Source organism: Camelus ferus, chromosome 24 (assembly GCF_009834535.1).
Source record: "Camelus ferus isolate YT-003-E chromosome 24, BCGSAC_Cfer_1.0, whole genome shotgun sequence".
Lineage (NCBI taxonomy): Eukaryota > Metazoa > Chordata > Mammalia > Artiodactyla > Camelidae > Camelus > Camelus ferus.
In genome coordinates, this window is record NC_045719.1 from 25,276,019 (window position 1) to 25,292,017 (window position 15,999).

Sequence of the window (15,999 nt, forward strand, 5' to 3'; positions counted from 1 at the left end):
CTGTGGCAGAGCCCATGCTTAGCATGTATGAGGTCCTGGGTTCAATCTCCAGTACCTCCATTAAAAAAAATGAAACAAATAAATAAACCTAATTACCCCACATCAAATATAAATTTTTTAATTCAAAATTCAAAAAAAGACCTTGCAATTGACACAACATTGTAAACGACTATACTTCAATTAAAAAAAAAAATCCTTGCCTTACAAGAATATATCTGGATTATGGAAGTTTGCAAATGTAAAATGCCTAGGGTACAATCTGCATAAAAAGTGGGGGACTGTACACATGTACTATCCCTCAATTATGAGCTATATTTCCTTTGTGGGGGGTTATAACCTCTCAGAGCTACATTTCTCAGATTAAAAAAAGAAAACATTACCTGATTCTCAGTACTGCTGAAGAATTAGATAACCCTATGATAGCACCTGACCCACAGAGTTTACTCAATAAATGTTTGTTGAATGAATGAATAAACACGCAAGTGAATGCTGCCCCTGCCACAGACCATCACAATTGTACTGCCTGGAAATCCTTAGCCCATGTGCCACCCGACTCTACACTAACCATGTGGGTGACCTGGGCAGGCCTGTGTGCTTCTCTAAACCCCAGTTTATTCACGAATAGAAATGGGAGTAATAACACAAACCTCAAAGGGTTAGTGAGTCAATAACAAATTGTACTACAATTTTGCAAGATGGAATCATGAAAGAAAATTGGGCAGAGTCCATAGGCTCTCTCTATATTATCTCTTACAACTGCATGGGAATCTACTATACATCTCAAAATAAAAAGTCAAATTTTATTAAAGAGGCTATTGAGGTTAAATGAGCTCACTGTCTTAAATAAGGAACACACAGTACAAATAGGACAATGCATAGCCCATGAGATACACTCAGTAAACGTTCCCAGTGAGCCCACTGGTCCCTCCAACTCCAGAGCACAAGGATGGGTCCTCATGGCCAGAGGCCACTGCACCTGAAGCTAACAAAGCTAATGGTCCCCACTTCCAAGAGCCCCTGCCTCCACCCTAGGTCTAATTTTGTATTTGTAACTTTCTTTTCTTTTACTTAAATAGGAATACCCAATTGCATAGCCTTCAGGTCACCAAAACCTGACCACGGAAATCATGACAGCAGCCCTCCCCAGTGAAACAATAAAATTAAAAGCCATATCCACAAGAAGTCTGTGTAATTCTAATGGCAGGAATTTCATCCTGGACTGAGAGGAAGAGGACTGGGGAGGAGGAGGAAACTGGGGCCCCCAGACCCAGGGGCCACCTGTCCCATGATGGAATTTAGTCTCATCCCACACACTCCAGGAAATTCAAATTACACATATACAGAGTGCTATGGACAAGATTTTTTTGTTTTTTAAAGAAACTCCTGATTCTCTAACAGGTCAGGTTTCTACTGAGGCACAAATGGCTTATATTTATATTGTTCCACGAAAACCTAAAATAATATCACTCCAACTTGACACATGAAGAAACGGAGGAAGAGAGAGTTTTATCACATTGTGCAAGATTAGAGAGAGGCCACGTCAGAGGCTGTATTTAAATCCAAGCCCTTGCTCCATTTCTCACACTAGAAAGTGTGACATACTGCCCCCCTCCTGCCCCTTCCCTGCAATAAATCTCTTAAGTCTTTTCTGTGCTACCTGGAAAGAACCAAAGTCACATTAACTTTCCACAAAGAGCTGTGTCACCCCTTGGAGGACGTATCAAAATCTGAAGAATTAAGGTTGGAGCAGAGATTTGAGTTCTCTGTTTCTCAAAAGGAAACATGGGTTTAAAAGAAACCAAAAAGCAATTATCTAGTCTAAGCCGTCATTGTGCAGAGAAGCAAATGGAGGCTCAGAAGAGATGAGGAAAGGGCCTTATTTACAAATCTTGCATCAGCCCAGCACCAAGCCAGCCCTGGGCACTGCTGGGGAAGGATGTGGGAGGCCCAGGAGAATGACTGTTAGAAAAAGGAAAGGGAAGAAGCATACAAGCCCTCTCTCTACACCATAGTACCATGCAGTTCCACCAAATTATCCAATATTGGAGCCACCAACATTAAGGTGGGCTAAATAGGTTATAGAAACCTGGAAGTCTCAGCCACAGTGGAAATTCCAACTTTTATATGGTTTTTCCCAGTTCAAGCATGAGCTCAGCGGAAGCTCCGTGCCAGGCACTACACGAGGCCTGGAGTTCTCCCAAATACAGATCTCTATGAACGCGTGTGCAAACCACATGCAGGCCCACCAGAAGAAAAACGCCCACAGATAAGATGGAATTACTGAAAATGAAGGCAGCTAACCAGCATATATTACTAGCAAAAAGGATGCTGCTAGAAATACTCATGGACATAGCAAACTGTGGTTAGCAAGTGGGAAAGGGGGAGGGACAGTTTAGGAGTTTAGTATGATCAGATACACATTACTATATATAAAATAAATAAATGACAAGGATCTACTGTATAGCACAGGAAACTATATTCAATTTCTTGTAATGAGTTGTACAGAAAACAATCTGAAAAATATACATGTACATATGCATATATATAACTGAATCTCTGCTGTACACCTGAAACTAACATTGTAAATTGATTACACTTTAATAAAAAATAAGAATTTTAAAAATAAATAAATAAATAAAAGAAAACTGTAATCCCCTTAGCTGTAGGTGGTGGAGAACACTGGTTGCAAGCACCAAGTCCACTCGATCACTCCAGCAATGGTTGTCACTCTTTCTGACCATCAGTGAGTCAAATGGCTTCACTGAGGTTACTTTTCTCTTTCGTGAAAAGCTACAGTTGCAACCAACAATATATATAGTCTCATTATTCACAGACCCAACAAATTAGTGAAGACTTTCCATAGGCCAGGCTCTGGACAGATGAGAAGATAGGGTCCCAGATACATTTATGAATAGAAAAAGTTTATGCCACAAAGATATTAATTCTTCCTGTTCTGATATATAGATTCAATGCAATTCTGATTAGAATTCCTACCAGATTTTTTATGGAATGTAACAAGTTAATTTAGGGTCAGGAACAGCCAGGAAATTTCTTTAGAACCACCACTGGGGAGGGGTGGATAGATCATTCATTTCCACTGTTCTTTCTGAAGTGATAAAAACGTTCTGGAATAATAATGGTTGCACCACTGTGAATATACTAAAAGCCGCTGAATTGTACCATTTAAATAGGTGGACTTCACAGTGTGTGAACAATATCGCAATAAAGCAGTTCTACGAAAAAATATTTCTGGGCCACTATTTTTCCCTCTATATTACTAGTCTGCCCCACAATTTAAGAAAAACAAAAAAACAAAACCAAACAAAAATTTGCCAGGAGATCTTTAGGACTGCAATGTTTCTGGGTCTCCAAAATGCCTCTGATGGTGCTGCTCCTGTTAACACACACTAGTTGGGCTGGACTAGTTAAGGACTATATCTTTTTAAAACCGACGGTCACATGTTTCACGCTGGGAGGGGGGAGGATGCAGAATGTCACAGCCTCATGCCCTCATCTCTTTTTTTTTTTGTTTTGTTTTGTTTTTGTTTTTGGAGTAAAGTTTTTACTATAGGGCCAAACAAGGAGAACAGTGGCTCGTGCTCAAAAACCCTGAACTCTCTGAGGGTTTTTGAGGTGAATTTTTTCTTTTTTTTTTTTAGGGTAAAGTTTTTAATAGGCAAAATAAGGCTTGAGGGCTTCCAGGTGTGTGACTTTCTTCTGACTAGTTGGTGGTAGGTAATAGGGCCGTGTTCCAGGAATCTCGTGCTCAGCCTGAAGTTACCATCCTCCACCTGGGTGGGGGCCTTAGCTCCTGCAGAACAACTCAAACATATTAAGTACAGCCCTGCCCCTACCCCTCAGCTCATTTTTAAGTGAACCAAGCCCTGCTTTCAACACTGTGATCATGCGCACTATAATAACACGTGACATCAACAAGCACCACCATCCTAACACCAGAAAAAGTATTAAGGGTATTTACCTGGGGCAGAAACACTAAGGGAGGAGAAAGAAGCATGCTCAGCGTTGGCTCTCTCTTTTCCCAAGTCACTGCCAGGAGAAGCTGGGCTTTACAGCCAGAGGATCTCAGCCCCAGGGAACAGCGTCCATGCCACTGAGCTGGGCCTCCGGGACAGGGAAACGGAGAGGAGTGCAGTCTAGGGGTGGCGGGGCAGGGAAAGCGGCGGGGGGGCGCGGGCTGCAGCCCCGCTCGGAGGCCAGTCCCAGCCACTGTCCCCGCCCCCGCCCCCGTCCGGGTCCTCAGACCCCGCCGGCCCGGGACACAGCCCGCCCAGGGGCGTGGGGCGGGGGATCTGCGGCCGAGGAGAGGAAGCCTGGGAGGAGGGGACTCGCGGGCGGGAGAGCGGAAGGGGGCGCAGGCCGCAGACTGAGGGGAGCCCGGCTGGGGCGAGAGGTGGCAGGTGCGGGCCGCGGTATGTACGGGGGTGGCCATGTCCCGGGCAGGTGCGTGCCCGGCCCTGGACAGGTGTGTCCTGGGCGCCGGGGCAGGTGGCGCAGGCAGAGGGGGCTGGCGCGAACCCCTCAGCTGGACACGCACTGACTCGAGCCCTCGCAAGCTGTGACACGCGGACCCCCTTCCCCAGAGCCCCCAACCTAACACTTACACAGCCGGAGGCCCCGACCCGGGGCAGCAGCCAAAGGCCTACCGGGCGACAGAGCCGAGCAGCCACTGGGGCTGATCCCTGGCTCGGAGCTGGAGCTTCGGACCCGCGGTCCAGCTGGCATCCAACCGTGGGCATGCGCGGGAGGGCCAGCGATCCGCTCTGGGCTCCGGGTTCTGAGAGATACACTGGGGAATCGAGGGAGGGAGAAGATGGGAGGGGGAGAAGATGGGAGGAGTAGGAGAGGAACCGAAAGTGGAGGGAGAGAGATGGACGGAGGAGGAGCAAGGAGAAGTGAGAGATCTAGAGGGAGAAGGGGGAGAGGAGTAGCAGAGATGAAGAGAAAAAGCTTTACCTTCAAGGGCACCCCGAAGGAGGTGCCAGTCCTCCTCTATGTCCTTCTCTAGCCCCTCAAGGCCAGAAGCTCAAATTTCACCTCCCTGGTCAAGCCCTCCAGGCAAGGCCCTGCAGAACCCCTACAGGGATCACACCTGTTGCCCCCAAGAGGAGCTCAGCTTCCTGTTGCTCCCGGAACCAAACACCCACAGGCGTTGTCGCTTAGAACTATCTTAGGAAGAGTATAAATTCCCCTTTTACAGGCTGGGAAACTGAGGCAGGCATGATCTTTGCCTTAGCTGCACTGTCCCAGGTGTTGGGCTGGCAGGGAGCGGGAGGTACAAGTTCAGAGACCCAGACAGAGCAGACTGCCAGAGTGTCAGTGCATAGTCACCATCTCTCCTGGGTAAACCACTTTCCACCCTAGTGGAACAATGAAGGGCTCACAGTAGGTCCCTGGGTGTGGGAGAGCTGTCCTCAGTACCAGTGCCCAGGTTGCTATGTAGATAGGAGTGTTCTCGAGTCCAAACTCATTCTCCTCAATGCAGGACAGGCCAATAAATCAGGAGACCAGGTGTTGGGGCATGGAATAGAAAGTTTCTGTAGACCTAGATGGCAAACTAATGTCCTGGAAAACCATCTCCCCAAGTCAGAATTCGGGATCCTTTCCTACTTGCTTGGTTGTTGCAAACTTCTTGGTGTAGGAATTTTTTGTTGTTAGAATTCTTTGTTCTTGCAGCTATCCACCTGGGTCAGATCCCTGTAAACCTCCAACAAAACAAATGTTATTTTCTATTCTGCAACTTGTTATCTTTATATGAATGGAAAAATGTTAATATCCTTAAAGTTCAGAGCCTTCAGAATAGGCTCTCCTGTCTATTTCAGGCTCTAGGCAACATTGTCTTACAGAAGGTGCAGAACCAGTAAGACTAAGCCTAGGAAACAGCACAAGGTTAAAGTCAAAGGAACAGATCTAATACAGAGTCTGATGTGTTCTTTGCTATTATCGAGGCAGAAGCCACTTGAGGATTTAAATCCTTTTAGGTTAAAAATAAGTAAAACTTTAAAGGAATTTACATACATAGGTTGAAATGTGCATAAAATATTTGGAAAAGCTCACAAAAGATTGTAAACAGTGGCATCTCCAGGGAGAGCTGAGAGAACAAAGGATGAGGGAAACCTTTCCCTATTGTATTTTTGTGCTGTTTGAATTTTTTTTAAACATATGCATGGGTTTCTTTTTCAGTTAAAAAAAAAAAGTTTAATGGAGGGAAGGAGTAACTAGCTCAGCAAGTACAGCAGCCATGGAAAACTGAGCCGTCACTTTTGCTTTAAGCCAGGAAGCATTTATTGACCCTCTCCTATGTGCCCAGTGCTGTTCTATGACTTCATTTATTATGTATATTTTTTATAAAATAATAACATGCTATCACTGACCCCTGCCCAGGGGAGCTGGTGGAAAACCAATTGAGTTTTTATTAAGTTGTTTTCCAAGGAGTATAAATGAGTTATAAACAGAACACATCTTCAGGGCAAACCAGGTGGAATGGGTTTCCAGCAGGCCAGACAGCTAGGAAGGGTTTTCAACAGAGATGCCCAGAGGCAGAGAGAGAAAGCCTCCAGGGCCCCAAAAAAGCTGCCCAAAGTGGTTTCTCCATGGCACTATTGTAATAGGAAAGAACAAATCTGACTCCATATTACATCTTTTTCTTTGATTTAACCCTGTGCTGTTTCCGAGGCTTAGTCTTGTTGGTTCTGCACCTTTTATAAAACAATGTTGCCTAGAGCCTGAAATACCCAGGAGAACATATTCTCAAGGCGTTGACCTTTAAGGATATTAACACTTTTCCATTCTTATAAAGATAACATGTTGCAGAACAGAATATAACATTTGTTTTGTTGGAGGTTTACAGGGATCTGACCCAGGTGGACAGCTGCAACAACAAAGGATTCTAACAACAAAGGATTCCTATACCAAGATGTTTGCAACAACCATGCACACCCTCTTCCCCTTTTTAATATAAAAGAAGCCTGAATTGTGACTAGGGGAAGATGGTTCTCCAGGAGAATTACTCTGCAATGTCCTCAGTCAGCTGACTTTCCAATTAAAGACGCTATTTCTTGCCACAAAACGTGGTCTTCCAATTTATTGGCCTGTCCTGCAGTGAGCAGAATGAGTTTGGACTCAGTAACACAACCAAACATTGAAAGTATTCATTTGATATATTAAATGACTTGCTTCTGCTGGTCTTTCTTCCTGACTTTTTCTTTTCTTGACCACTCCTGCTATGTTTATGAAAAATCAGTCAGTCTGCTCTTGTGGACACATTTACATCTCTAGCCACTACCCTTCCAGATAAGAACTGATGTCACCAAAATTGTTAAGAGCTATTACATGGTCAGAAAAGACCAGAAGTGTGTACTGGCTGATGTTCAGGAGCAGGCTGGGACACATGACAAGATGTCATAAGCATGGATAGACAGCTGGGCACCAAAGGAGAAGCTTCTAAGCCTCCATGAAGGACTTGCTGGATAAGAAGGAAAAGTCCCAGATTGTAGATATGATTCCAACATGAGCTTCCTGGGTGAGGCTCGGCAAGTCATTTAAGTTATCTAGGCCCGTGCTGTCTAACATGTGAGCCACCAGCCACATGCAGAATTATGAAGTTATTCTGTAGCCTGGCAGAATTATAAATAAACACTTTACAGCAAAGGCTCAGCACGTATTATGTTTAGAAACATTAGTGGTTTTCTTGCCCTAACAGGTTATTTTTGTATGTGTAGCTTTCTGTGGTTTGTAATGCCCGTGACTAATGATTCCCTTATAGTGAGGTATTTTGAAGTTATAAGTTACTGGACACAGTACCGTCATATCACAGTTGAATAAAAGATCCACAGAAGCCAGGCTATTTGATTTAGTAGTTATGAGCAGGGTCTCCGGGGCCAGCCTGCCTGAGTATAAATTCTCACTCTGCCTCTTGGGGGTTCTGTGTGAATCTTGGAGAAATTTTTATTATTATAGATGTTGTTGTTGTTGTTGTTGTTGTTGTTATTTTACTTATTTGTGCCTCTTTTTCCTAACCTTTTAATGGTGAGGAATATGTAGACTCTATCTCCTACTGTGCTGGCAGGATTAAGTGATTTAACATCTGTGCTGCCCACTTCCCTGGGTTTCAGCATTCCCCAGGCAATCAGTTTCAAACCCGGAGGCATTCTCCACTGTCTTAGTCAGTCTGGGATGCTGTAAAAAATTACCATGGGTCAGGTGGCTTAAACAACCAGCATATTCCTCAAGTTTTGGAGGCTGAGACATTCAAGATCAAGGTATCTGGGAGAGGATTGCCTTCATGGCTTGAAGATGGCTGTCTTCCCACTATCTTCATGGGGTGGAGAGCAGAGAGAAGCAAGCACTCTGGGGCCCCTTATAAGTGCCCTAATCCCATTCATGAAGGCTCTACTCTCTTGACCTCATTTTATCCTACTAATCACCTCCCAAAGGCCCCGCCTCCCAATACCATCACCCTGGGAGATGGGGTTTTGACATATGGATTTTGAGGGGATGCAAACATTCAGTCCACACATCGGCTAACTCTCCCCAACATGCAGTCATCAAACCTGTAGCTAATTTCAAAGTAATGTTTATATCTCTCTGCCCATTTCCATTCCTACATCCACTAACACTGAAGCCCTGTTAGATTTTATTCCTTATTTTTCTGGAAGAGATTTAATTGATTCCTCTACTCCAATGCTCTCTTCACTCCAAACAGTCTGCTTAACAGCCCTGCCAGGTAGGTCTTCCTTAAAACACCTTCCCACTTTACCTGGTTGTTTTTTAGGTGTAAATGTCAGAATCCTCTCCACACCCCATCCTAGACCTTTAATCCCTTACACTACTGCTCATTATGTTATTTTTCTATTACCACTATTACAAATTTTCATAAGCTTAATAGCTTAAACCAGCACAGATTTATCACCTTATGGCTGTGGAGGTCAGAGATCCAACACAGTTCTCATTGGGCTAAATTCAAGGAACCAGCAGGGTGTCTTCCTTCTAGAGGGTCTAGAAAAAAATGTTTCCTTGTTTGTTTGTTTGTTTCCAGTTTCCAGTGGTCACCCACCTTCCTTAGCTTGTGCCCCATGACTTCATCTTCATGGCCAGCAGCCTTTCTGAACATCTCTCCGTGGCTGCACCTCCCTCTGATCCTCAACTCAGATGGGAAATGTCCTATGCTTGTAAAGACCCCTGTGATTACACTGGGCCCACCTGGAAAATCCAGGCTACTCTCCCTATCACCTCATCTCAGGATCCCCTTGTCCCACCCCACTCAGGCATTATGTATGTGGCTGTGACACTCACCTTGGGTAACATTTCCTCTCATGAACAATTAAAGGTTCAAGACACTTGTGAACGGCTTTTTGTATTTCTTCCTTAGTCTTTCCACATTCAGTACGTCTGGTGAGATTATACAAATCCTGTTTATTTGTAACCCGGCACTAATCTTTAACAATGTATTATGGGATTAAAAGTCTAATAGACAATTTAGAAGGAAAATCCTCTAAGATTTTTTAAGATTTTTGTCCTAAAATGCCTGTCACCCCTTTTGCTGTCTACAGTAACATGTCACAGGTGGCTTCTCTGTGGGGGTGGGGGACACATTGTTCTGCCACCACAGTCCCTTCATTCACACCAATGTCCTGGTCTCCTAACAGAGGATCTATGCTCCCAGCTTTGCTCACTTCCTCCTCCTTTCCATTGACCATCCTGTTCCCACCGCTTCCTTCGTTCACCACATCAGGATTTCATGACCACATTCTTCTCTAAATGGAATGGATATTGTGCATCTAACGTCTAATAATTGTTCTCAGTGTATACGCACACACTCACCTACGTGTCTCCCCATCCATCTCTTTATTTTCCTAGAATCTTCCAGAGGAATCCGTTCTATCATGATGATGATGATGATGATGATGATACTGACAGTGATGACAGGGCCCTCTGAAGGACTCTGATAAAGAGAGAATCAATGAAGAGACGGAATCATTGCAAAATTGCCCCAGAAACAGGTTAAAGGTAAATAACTGTTATAGTGTTTAATGAAATCAACTAAAATTTAACTATTTTTAAAACTTTATATCGCTGTATTTTAAATTTTAAGGGGAATTTTCATTCACCACTAACCAAGATTTGAATTTAGGACCAAAATCTAAGAGGACTTCTATCTTCTAACAAATTGTCCACTAGCCTTTTAAACACGTGATTCTTTAAAAAAAAAAAGTTTAGTGCTGGGCTGCAAATAAATAGGATTCATATAATTTACCAGACACACTGAATGTGGAAAGACTCAGGAAGAAAAAGAAAAAGCCATTCATAGGATGGAGTGTGGGAAGGGATAGACTGTGATTTCAAAAATGTAGAACAGATAAACTAGATTATACTGTATATCTCAGGGAAATATACACAAAATCTTATGATAACTCACAGAGAAAAAAATGTGACAATGAGTGTGTATATGTCCATGAAAACTGAAAAATTGTGCTGAACACTGGAATTTGACACAACATTGTAAAATGATTATAAATCAATAAAAAATGTTAAAAAAAAAAGCCATTCATAATGTCTTCAAACTTACGTTGCGCACAGGAGAACACGTTAGCCAAGGTGAGCGTCACATCAACATGACGCCTGAGTGGGACGGGGAAGCTGATCTTCCTCATAAGACATTTATGCTGATTTGTTAGATGCCAACACAGTTTCCTCATTGGATTTGCCTCTAATAATTATGGAACAGTTTAGGCTCTACCAAAACAGACTAAACATTTTCCCCTGCCGCTAAATCTCTGGACTGAATGTCCCCACAAGAGGGACATGATTATATTTCACAGGAAACTCTTCCTGAGAAACAACAGGCTTTTTGAGGGCAGAACTACTGGTCCCCCAGGGAGGGCTGGAGGAGGGATCGAGGGGACACTGGAAATACAGGAGGAGTCAGTTCAGATAGTGCTGCTCAAGTAGCCAAAGACATCCTACCAAAAGTTTCATGAGTGAAGGCGCCTATGAACACTGAGCAGGTTGTTAAGACACAGCAGTACATAACTAGCATCACAAGTCAATTGTAGCAAGTTTTGATATTTGGAAAATAATTAGCCCATTGCTCTTTGAAAATGCAGCAGTAGCAATAGAAATAATAAACACTGAGCTGTCTTGGAGATAACAAACAATAAAGAATTCTAAATCTGCAGGATTCCTTGACAAGATGCAAGCGATGAGCTAGATGTGTGCTGCAGATACCTCTGACTGCAGGGCTCACTCCTGCAAAGCACAGAACTAGTTTTCTCAGCAGACAGAGGGAACCAAGTCAAGATTTCTAATCTTGAGAGGTTTACCATATGGCAGGAAAGATCAGACAAATAAATACAGCTAAATATGAATAAATGCAATCAAATATTATGAAGTGTGTATGAAGCACAGAAGAAGAAAAACTCCTTTCACCTGGGATCTAGAGAGACTTCTTCAGAAAATGTGGCTTTGGAGATGGCCAAAGACATGGGTGGAAATTTGGCAGAACAGGACGTAAGGAATTTTAAACCTAATTCTAAAATTCATATAAAAATGCAAAAAATTGCAAATATCCAAAACAACTTTGAACAAGAAAAATTTTGAAGACTTAAAATATCTGATTTTCAGACTTTTTTAAATAAAGGTACAGTAATCAGAAAGTATGGTATTGTTGTAAAATTTTCCTGTAAAACAGGAAAATAGAATAATGGAACAGAATAGAATGTTCCGAACTAAACCAACACTTAGATGGACAATTGAATCTCAGTAGGATGCAGTGCAGAAAGGTTCTTTTCAACAAGTCGTGCTGGAATAATTAGATATCCATATGCAAAAAGAGAAAAATGAACTTTGACCCATACCTCACAAAATACAGAAAAATTAATTCAAAATCGATCATAGATCTTAATAGGAAATCCAAAACTATAAAACAGCTAGGAGGAAAAGCATAGGCTTAAGCAATATGACCTTAGGTTTGGCAAACATTTCTTTGCTATGACATCAAAAATATAATCTATTTTAAAAAGTAACTGATATAGTGAACTTTATCAAAATGAAGACTCTTCAAAGCTCTTCAGAACACTGCTAAGCAAATGAAAAGACAAGCCATAGAGAGAAACTACTGCGCCACCTTACCCGCCCCCTGAGCGCACCGCGCCCGCCCCCCAGCAGCAAGCTCACCTGGAGACGGGCGTCCGGCTTCTCTGGCAGCAGAGGCCGCCCCCAGGCCACGCCGCGGGGAGGAGGGGAGCAAACTGCCGGCTCCCGGGCGGCGGGCCCCCTACCCAAGTCGCCCCGCACCCTAATTGCACTGACCCGCTCCCCTCCTCAGCAAGCTGAGTGGGACAGGTGTGTCAGGCGACCTGGGGCAGCAGAGGCCGCTCCCAGGCCCGGCCTCCGGGGAGACGGGAGCTAATCCACCAGCTCGCCAGGGGCAGTGCTACTCCCCTCCGCTGCCGCTGCCGCTACCGCTGCCGCCGCTGCCTCCGCCATTGTGGCCGCCCCTGACAGAACCGCCCCGCCTCCCAGGAGCAAGCTCACCTGGAGTCCGACTTCCGGGGAATCTCCTGCGGCCAAGGCCGCCTCCAGGCCAGGCTGCGGGGAAAAGAAGGAAACAACCGGCTTGCCTGGGCAGCCCCCTCCCGCCGCCGCCACCCCAAATGCACCACACCAGCCTTCAGGGGTCAGGTTGACTGCGAGGATGTGCACCAGCCTTCTGATTCTGGCCACGAGCCTAAGCACCTCCCTGCACCCCTACACCCCTGCAACCCCTGCAGCCCCTGCATCCCCTGCACTGCATGCACTCTTGAACCTCTGCACTCCCTGCACTCCTGCACTCCCTGTGCCCCTGAACTGCCTGCACCCTCCACAGCACGTGCACCCCTGGCACAACTTTCACCTTGCACCACCTACACCCCTGCACCCCTGCATGTCCCACACACCACCTCTTGGGCCTGTGGCAGAGCCTCTGCTGTTGTACCAGCGTGCAGGGACTCATATCCTTGCCACTACATGATGCATCAGTGGACCTCTGGGGTTGCCTGCCAGAAAGCATGTGTTCCCTAGGCTGGGCCACTAGGGTGATCTCTGTGATGTCTCCCAGGACGGGCTTAGAGATGCTTTCCTCTGGGAAGAGAGGAGTTGAAACCGCTCTTGAGGGCAGAGCTGTGCTCACCAGGCCATCCATGCTTCATGTTTTACACAGGGCTTCACGGAAGTGAAATGGACCCGGCCAAGTATGGCCTGCTGTACGCCCACCTCAGTCCTGGGCTCTGAGGCAGACAGACTGGCTCCCACCCTCAGGGCCCAGTTTGGGCACCTGAATGGTCCCTTGGAGGCATCCCATCAGTTCTCAGGAAGAAGTCTGGCTGCTTCCACCCCATGGCCCTCCTTCCCACTGTGCTGGCCTCAGGAAGTTTCCTTATTTGGGGAAGAAGGAAGCCCACCCCCTACCCCACACCTCACCGTGCTCTCACCCAGGCTGCTGCTCTCTCTGCCCATCAGAGTCTGGAAAGCCATCCCTCTTCAGTTATGTCTCTTCTGAGATGGAGTTGCTTCCATTAAATACTAGGCAAGGATGCAACGTGGGATGACCTGGGTAAGAGAACCAAAATAAATAGTTTCTTCTGTGAGGTTTTCTATTTATCTGCTGGGACTGGGCTGTGTGTAATTTGCTACAGCTATTGGTGTGAGAGGCTAAAACATCCTGTGTGTCCTTGTTTTCATCTCCCCGCTGTCTTTGGGTTTTCCCTAGACACTCCTGAGACATTTACTTCTTTTAGTTTTATTCCTGTTATTACACAGGGGCCCTACTGACATGGAGGTAAGGGGTTGGGGGAGTGGGACAGAGCAGGGCATCTGTAGTCCTGTGATTAGATCTCATTGAGCCTGTGCCCTGAGCTGTGACCTCCACAAGTGTGTCTCTTTCCCCCCACCCCAATTTGGGTGACACAGAAGGTATTTCCCTTTCCCCAGGTTGGTTAGGCTCTGGTAAATTAATTTCTCATTAAAAAAAACAAACAAAAAACAGCTTCCCCCAATGAAACAGAATGTTCTGGGTATATTTCAATAGAGTTATTTTCTCCTTTCCAGGCAGGGAGCATGAGGGGTTTTTCTCTGACCTTCATTCTGAGAACAGGGCACGGTCCTGGAGGTAAAATGCATGAAAAAGAGCAGGGGGCCCCTCTGACTGGCCCCCTGGAGTTGTCACACTCGGACTTCCCCACGCTGAGCCTCCCGCTGGCCTCAGGGACCTGTTAAATCTGCCTGCCCCCGGGGTTCTTACAAAAGCGGGTTCTGCCCTGGGAGCTGTGACTCTCCAAGCCTGCCCGGCTGCCTCTCTGGGTTGGGAGCAGCTTTTCCCCTCAGTGTTCTGGGATCTAAGAAGAGCAGTGAGTTTGCAGCTCCCTCAGCTCTGGTGTTGTTTTCAGGACAGAAGGAGCAATTTCTGAGCTCCACACGAGCTGGAACAGAGGCTGGAATCCTCCCCTCCTCTGCCTCCGTGCAATAAGTGGCTGTGGTTCTAGCCGAGTTTCTAAAGATGTGGATTTAAACACACACATCCCAGCCCCTACAGGAGCACACAGTCCCATAAATCCCCCCAGTTTCCACTGGTAACTACGGAGCCGATGGGGACACGGGTTTCGGGACCACAGAGGCCTGACTGCACGACTTGCTCCATGGCCTATTAATGTGGTTGCTCTGGGCCTTGTCTGAAGTGGCTTGCTTACCGCACCTGGTACATGGGAAACACAAAATAAGTACTAGAACCTTCACTTTTTCTCCCTCCAGGGCCTTCAAACAGAAAGTAATAAGTGAACTCAGACGGCCTAGTCACCACAGTGAGGTCTGTCCAGCCTGGCTCTCCTGAGTGATGGGCACTGACTTGCACCTTAACTCGGAACAGTAGGGGAACCGCCTTCCTCTAACTGGGCCTCTCCCCACACCAGGCACGCCCTCAGCTGAGACGGGGAAAGCTCCCCCACTGAGGTGTGTGCTGGCGGCTTCAGTGTGACCTGGCCCTGCCGGGATGTGAACCTGCAGTGAGTGAGGTGGAGGGTCGGGTGGAGGGGGGTCCCTTCTGGGGTGGCAGGGGGCCCGGTAGCATCCAGCCCGGCCTGGTGCCTGGGGCTCCCTAACACCTCCTACAGCTCCTGGGTTGGCTCCGGTCCTGGCCACTCCAAACACCGTCCCAGTATCTTTTCCTTAAGTCCCTTTTTTGCTTTTATCAGCAAGAAGTGGCTTCTGTTGCTTGTTCAGTGAAACAGTGCATCGGGAAACCAGACTATTTCTAACATCAGTAAAATAACAACCTCGGTCAGCTCGCCGGGCAGACCACGCAAGCACAAGGCCTGCACAGGGCTGTCGAACGGCTTACGTGAAGGGTCCTCATCATCTGTCTTCAGAGATACAGAAGCTTGTGGTTCAGGTAGAACCTCAGGGAGGGATTGAGGAATCCAAAGCTGGCTGGTTTCAAAGGCTAACTGGTCAGACCAGACCTCTGAGCTGTGGTCAGAAGCCTAGCTCAACGTCACGCAGACTCAGCGCCCTAAGTGGTGGGTGGGGCCGGTGGTGTTCCCTTTGCAGGCTTTCGTCGGGGATTCACTGTAGCCCCTTAAATGCAGCAGAGATTCCAGCCCCCTTAGCCCCCACCCTGAGTGTTCCATGACACAAATCTCGGGAGTGTTTAATTTTCATCTGTGTTTAGGAGGATGAACGTGGGGCAGGAGGAGACATAAATTCATACTGAGTGACACAAGGTCACAGCCAGCACCTCCTCCTCGGGGAGCTATGTGCTCCCACAGTGGTGGCTGAGGGGCTGGGCAGAGACCCTCCGCTGGTCCCAGAGAGACTCGCTCCTCTGGCCACAACTGATGGGTTGGACAACAGATCCAGAGGGAGACAAAGCATCTTTCCTGGGAATTTGGAACTGACACACAGAAATCAAGTTCATTCATCTGGGGACTGGCGAGGGGGAGGGGCAGTGGT